The 6,458-nt window shown below is 42.9% G+C and overlaps 1 pseudogene; it reads left to right on the top strand.

Annotated features, from left to right (window-relative positions):
• The window catches only part of LOC112077594 (single-strand DNA endonuclease ASTE1-like), a 12,404-nt pseudogene extending 8,875 nt beyond the window's left edge, over positions 1–3,529 (top strand).
• The last annotated feature ends 2,929 nt before the right edge of the window (positions 3,530–6,458 follow it).

The raw sequence follows: 6,458 nt of genomic DNA, 5'->3' as shown, positions 1-6,458 counted from the left end.
AGCTATCGTGTTTGCGAGTTGCAGAACCACTGAATTCTAATTTCAAAGCTGTGGCAAGTTTAYCGTAGTCATTTAGCACGTGTTGCTCTTGTAGGCGAATGAACCTTGTCACGTGTCTATTCGACGTTCGCTTCAACAGGTAAACCCTGTCAGAACCCGTAGCGTTCGGGTAGCCATCCAACACGTCCTCTATGTCAGCTAGGAACGTTTCAGTATCGTTTGGCTGACCTGGAACGGGGTCAAAGGTGTAGCTCGTGACAATCAATTTTCTTTATGTAGCTGTCATGCTAGAAAAGGTTGGAGATCCCTGCTGTACAGGCTTCCTTCTTTTCACTCTGTCATTTAGGTTAGTATTGTGGAATAACTACAATGTTGTTGATCCATCCTCAGTTTTCTCCTATCACAGCCATTAACAGCCATTGACCTCAAGGTGAAATCCCTGAGCGATTTCCTTCCTCTCCAACAACTGAGTTAGGAAGGACGCCTGTATCTTTGTAGTGACTGGGTGTATTGATACACCATCTGAAGTGTAATTGATAACTTCACCAAAGGGATATTCAATGTCTGCTTTATTGTATATATATATATATATATATATATATATAAGTGTGTTGTTTTTTGTGCTTGGGAAGGGGTTGCCTTCTTCAACAGGTTGTTGAATTGGCTGGCCCCTTTCCAGCAGCAGCAGGAGGCCTTCAACTCTTTTCCCCTCCTCATCGGTCATGGGGAAAACAACACGGATGTGGCCCTCCAGGCCCTCTCTCTGAGCATAGAAACATACCAGATTCAAACCGGTTGCCTGGAGAGGTTCTTCAATGATGGCGAGGCGCCTGATCCCGGCCATCTCCCAGAAGCTCTGAGTGTCCTTCCAGACTGGACCCTGCTGCCGTTGATGAAGGGGACACTTCCCCCCTACATGATATACATTCTGCAGCTGAGGCCAGTGGTACAAGGTGTCCAAGTGGAAGACCACAGCTTACCCAGCGGGAACATCACCTCTCGGCCCATACGGCAGGTATTCTACGGGCTGCTGCTGGGTGAGAGCAGGGAAGTGGAGGAGTATGACAGGGAAGGGAAGAAACTGACCAGCAGCATGGTTGAAGCCATCTTGCCCAGAGTTGCACAACAGCTTCAGCTAGACACACTGGATCAGGTATGTATACATGTGATATAGTATACAGTATATAAGTTATATAAACAATTGATATAGTATACAGTATATCAGGTATGTATACATGTGATATTTTAAACAGTATTTCAGGTATGTATACATGTAATATAGTATACAATATATCAGGTATGTATACATGTGATATAGTATACAGTATATCAGGTATGTATACATGTGATATAGTATACAGTATATCAGGTATGTATACATGCGATGTTTTAAACAGTATTTCAGGTATGTATACATGTGATATAGTATACAGTATTTCAGCTATGTATACATGTGATATAGTATACAGTATATAAGGTATGTAGACATGTGATGTAGTATACAGTATAATATAAACATGCTGCTGTTTATTCTGAAATTGATTCTCATTCTCTTGTTCTGTTTCTTAGGCTCCACATCCAGTTCGGCTTGAGGTGTTTTTGGAGACCCTTGGTGTGTCCCAGTCCACTTTGAATGGTCTCCCATCTCATCTGGGACTTCCTGTGGCTGTTACCTACTACTGGCTGAGGCACGCCCATCTCCGACCAGACCATCCTCTCCTGCAGCCCTGCTACTAGGGCTGGTGTACGGAGAGCTCTGCAGACAGAGGAAGGAAGAGGAAGGAAGAGGTATGGTCCAGAGCATGAATGAAAACACACAGACTCACACAGACGACACCATTCTGTATACCTCTGGTCCTTCTTTGGACACTGTGTTAACAAACCTCAAAACGAGCTTCAACGCCATACAACACTCCTTCCGTGGCCTCCAACTGCTCCTAAATGCTAGTAAAACTAAATGCATGCTCTTCAACCGATCGCTGCCCGCACCTCCCGCCCGACTAAAATCACTACTCTGGACGCTTCTGACTTAGAATATGTGGACAACTATAAATAACCAGGTATCTGGCTAGACTGTAAACTCTCCTTCCAGACTCAAATTAAGCGTCTACAATCCAAAATGAAATCTAGAACGGTTTCCTATTTCGCAACAAAGCCTCCTTCACACATCCTGCTAAACATACCCTCAAAAAACTGACTATCCTACCGATCCTTGACTTCGGCGATATCCTTTACAAAATAGCCTCCAACACTCTACTCAGCAAATTGGATGAATATACTACCCACCACTGCGACCTGTATGCTCTCGTTGGCTGGTCCTCGCTACATATTCGTCGCCAAACCCACTGGCTCCAGGTCATCTATAAGTCTTTGCTAGGTAAAGCCCCGCCTATCTCAGCTTACTGGTCACCATAGCAACACCCACCCGTAGCACGCGCTCCAGCAGGTATATTTCACTGGACATCCCCAAAGCCAACACCTCCTTCGGCCACCTTTCCTTTCAGTTCTCTGCTGCCAATGACTGGAACGAACTGCAAAAATCACTGAAGTTGGAGACTTATATCCCCTCACTAACTATAAGCGTCAGAGGTCAGCGCAACTTACCGATAGCAGCTGCTGTAAACAGCCCATCTGTAAATAGCCCTTCCAACCAACTACCTACCTCATCCGCATATTTGTTTAGTTTTTCTGCTCTTTTGCACACCAGAATTCTACTTGCACATCCTCATCTGCACATCTATCACTCCAGTGTAAACTGCTAAATTGTAATTATTTGCCACTATGGCCTATTTATTGCCTTACCTCCTTACTACATTTGCACACACTGTATACAGATTTTTCTATTGTGTTATTGACTGTATGTTTGTTTATGTGTAACTCTGTGTTGTTGTTTTTGTCGCGCTGCTTTGCTTTATCTTGGCCAGGTCTCAGTTGTAAATGAGAACTTGTTCTCAACTGGCCGACCTGGTTAAATAAAGGTGAAATACAACAACAGGGAAAAGAACAATGTAGAAATTATAAATATTGAATTGTGTGAAGTGCAGCCAATGACTCCTCCCATTTTGTGTATCAGGGTTTATAGAGGAGGGACCAGTGTTGGAAGAGGCTGAGAGGGCTGATTCAGAATCCTGATTTAGGAGCTGATTTAGACCTGGGTGTGGCCCACGCCTATAGCCAATGGCAGTGCTGCCTGAGGAGGGCCTTGACCTGAACCAACTGCTGTGTCTCCCTCTACCTGAGCCTCAGTGTGCCTGGTAAGGTGTCACTTCCTGAATCATCCCAACCTCTAACCTCTAGAGTAGACCAGTGGTATTCCTTTACATTTAATTGTAGCCCAGCAGCAACACAGCTAATTCAACCTGTGGTTGTTTCCCTGTTGGAGTCTAGGCTGTACAAGGGAACTCTGGTGCACCAGCTTGTGGCCAACTGAGAGGGGGGGACCCCGGATTCTCTCCTGATGGAAGACCCTTCCTCTGAGCAACTGTACAGAGCCATACTGGGAGCCATACTTAACTCCCAGGAAACTTAGGCCACTGGACAACCTGACGGCCCCTCTGCAGATTCTGGCGCTGGAGGAAGAGAGGATGATGATGATAATGGTGCTGGAGGAGGTTGTACTGAAGTCCAAATGTCCCACTGCAAGAGGAAGGAAATATTTAACAAAGCTCTGTCAAGTTGTAAATATAGGGACCACTATATACAGACCACTATACAACTGTTGAGTTATAGATATAGGGACCACTATACATACAACTGCTGAGTTATAGATATAGGGACCACTATATAGGGACAACTATATAGGGACCACTAGGGACCCAGTTTCTTGTGACATTTTAGTGACAGAGGGCCTGGGTAGGAAGGGCCCACTTGCGTACACCCACACACTCATGAAGTAGTTTCACTTTCATTCACACACAGAGCATAAAGAAGAATGAACATCGCTAAGAGAATTTACATTTGTTTAAAGAAAATAAGAAAAAAGAGAAGAAATGAATTGGGATTGAAGTTTATTGAAATGATCATTAAAGGTTAAAATAGTTAAATGTTGAATGTTGAAAACATTGTGAAATAAGAAAGGAGGATTAAAGTAGTGCAGTAATGGAGGTTTCTAGCTTGAATTGTAAATCCACAGGTCAGAACAGCCAGGCAGGAGTGTTAGTTGGTGCTGAAAATGCACCTTATGAGCAAATGCCGCATTAGGTGTTAATGCATCATTGGAGCAGGAATTAGCCACAATGAGTTAGCAGAAAGGAAGACTGAGGGTATAAAGGAAGGGTACCACTCTCTTTGAGCTAGAAGAACCTGTCGGCCTGCTGGAAGAAGAGTTTTGCTTTCGCTTTTTAGCTTGAGATATGTAGATTTTTATTCTACTTATATTTAGGTTTTTATTCTACTTATATTTATGTCTTTATTCTACTTATATTTATGTCTTTATTCTACTTATATTTCTGTCTTTATTCTACTTATATTTCTGTCTTTATTCTACTTATATTTCTGTCTTTATTCTACTTATATTTAGGTTTTTATTCTACTTATATTTATGTTTTTATTATACTTATATTTATGTCTTTATTCTACTTATATTTAGGTTTTTATTCTACTTATATTTATGTTTTTATTCTACTTATATTTAGATTTTTATTATACTTGGTTGGAGTGAAATTCTATGAGGAATCCTTAAGGTGACCTCATTGATAGAAGTATGTTAAAGTAGCTGCTAGAGTTGTTTATACATTGAGACAAAGAGTTGTTTATACATTGTAGAAGGTTACCTGTTTTTCTTGTTATTAAATACTGTGTTTCTTTGAAAACTCTGTTTATTCAGTTTTACACACAAGACAATATAAATAATATACTCAACTAGGAAAAATAAAAATAAAAAACAATAGCTTTAAAGTTATCGTACTTTAGACAAGTTAAACACACCGGGCAGAAGGCTACAAAGGTTAAAGGGCAATCTGTAGTACAGGGACAGAGCAGACACCTCACCYTTGTTCCTGTAAACAGACAAGGGATAGGGGTGGAGAAATGCAACCACTCACAGACAGTCATGGCGACAGACCGACCATCCACCATCCAAAGTTCACAATGCTTTAAGAAAACCCCCCCAAAAAACAGGGCAAAACAAGCTCACATTTTAGTCTCTGACCGGGCAAGACGAACAAGGCATCCGCAGGTCACAATCAATAAGCACGTCATCAACCTTAATGTCCCCCCCCCCCCAGTTTGGGGTTCCCACGTGTATTGAATTAAATGTTTTCTAGTTTCAGAGAGCACAACACATCTCCAATATGTATAAGATGGGGCAGCTGCCATCATCCAGTTCTGTAGTATTAGCCGTCTAGCTAAAAGAGTTGMATAAGCAACAGTGTCCGACTGAATTCTTGACAGAGGGGTGCCTATGGGCAGTACTCCAAAAAGGGCTGTAAGGGGAGACGGATCTATAACAGTGTCATATATATCAGAGAAACATCTAAATATTAATTCCCAGAAAGCTGACAGTTTGTGACAGCCCCAGAACATATGAGACAGTGTGGCTGGTTCCGTTTTACATCTGACACAGGTAGGATCAAAATCAGAGAACGTTCTTCCCAGTTTGTTCCCGGACCAGTGGATACGGTGAACCACCTTGAATTGAATGAGGCTGTGTCTAGTGCTAAAAGAGGACGAATGCACCCTGTGCAGCACAGATTCCCAGGGTTCTGAAAGTCATTAATGATTGCATATACATCTGCAATTGAGCCCCTAGGAAGCTTGTTCAGCTCAAAGATGCTCTCTATAGCTGTATTCGCAGGCCTTTGGGGAAATTCAGGTGTGTTAGCTCTGACAAAGTTCCTAGTCTGGAGATAGCAGAAAAAGTGGGATTGGGGGAGGTTGAACTTTTCCTGTATCTGAGCAAAAGAGGCAAACGTATCATCAAAGAATAATTGCACCAAGTTGGGCCTCTCCTCACTGGGCTCTCTCCTCACACAATTCCTAGTGGCCTCTTCCCAACGATGGGCAGCTGCCATCATCGCAGTTCTGTAGTATTAGCCGTCTAGCTAAAAGAGTTGGTAAAGCAACAGTGTCCGACTGAATTCTTGACAGAGGGGTGCCTATGGCAGTACTCCAAAAAGGGCTGTAAGGGGAGACGGATCTATAACAGTGTCATATATATCAGAGAAAACATCTAAATATTAATTCCCAGAAAGCTGACAGTTTTGTGACAGCCCCAGAACATATGAGACAGTGTGGCTGGTGTCCGTTTTACATCTGACACAGGTAGGATCAAAATCAGAGAACGTTCTTCCCAGTTTGTTCCCGGACCAGTGGATACGGTGAACCGGGCCTCACCTTGTGCTAACATCGTAATGAGTGCATGTGCTCTACGCTGCTAAACTCTCGAAGTAGGCTTCCTACGCAAATTCGCACCAATCACGCCGGCTGGTTTGTCCTAGCTCCGCACAACTCACACTACC

The sequence above is a fragment of the Salvelinus sp. IW2-2015 genome, unplaced genomic scaffold, assembly GCF_002910315.2.
Source record: "Salvelinus sp. IW2-2015 unplaced genomic scaffold, ASM291031v2 Un_scaffold4730, whole genome shotgun sequence".
In the NCBI taxonomy this organism is placed as follows: Eukaryota; Metazoa; Chordata; class Actinopteri; order Salmoniformes; family Salmonidae; genus Salvelinus; species Salvelinus sp. IW2-2015.
This window is presented reverse-complemented; position numbering and strand designations above follow the sequence as displayed.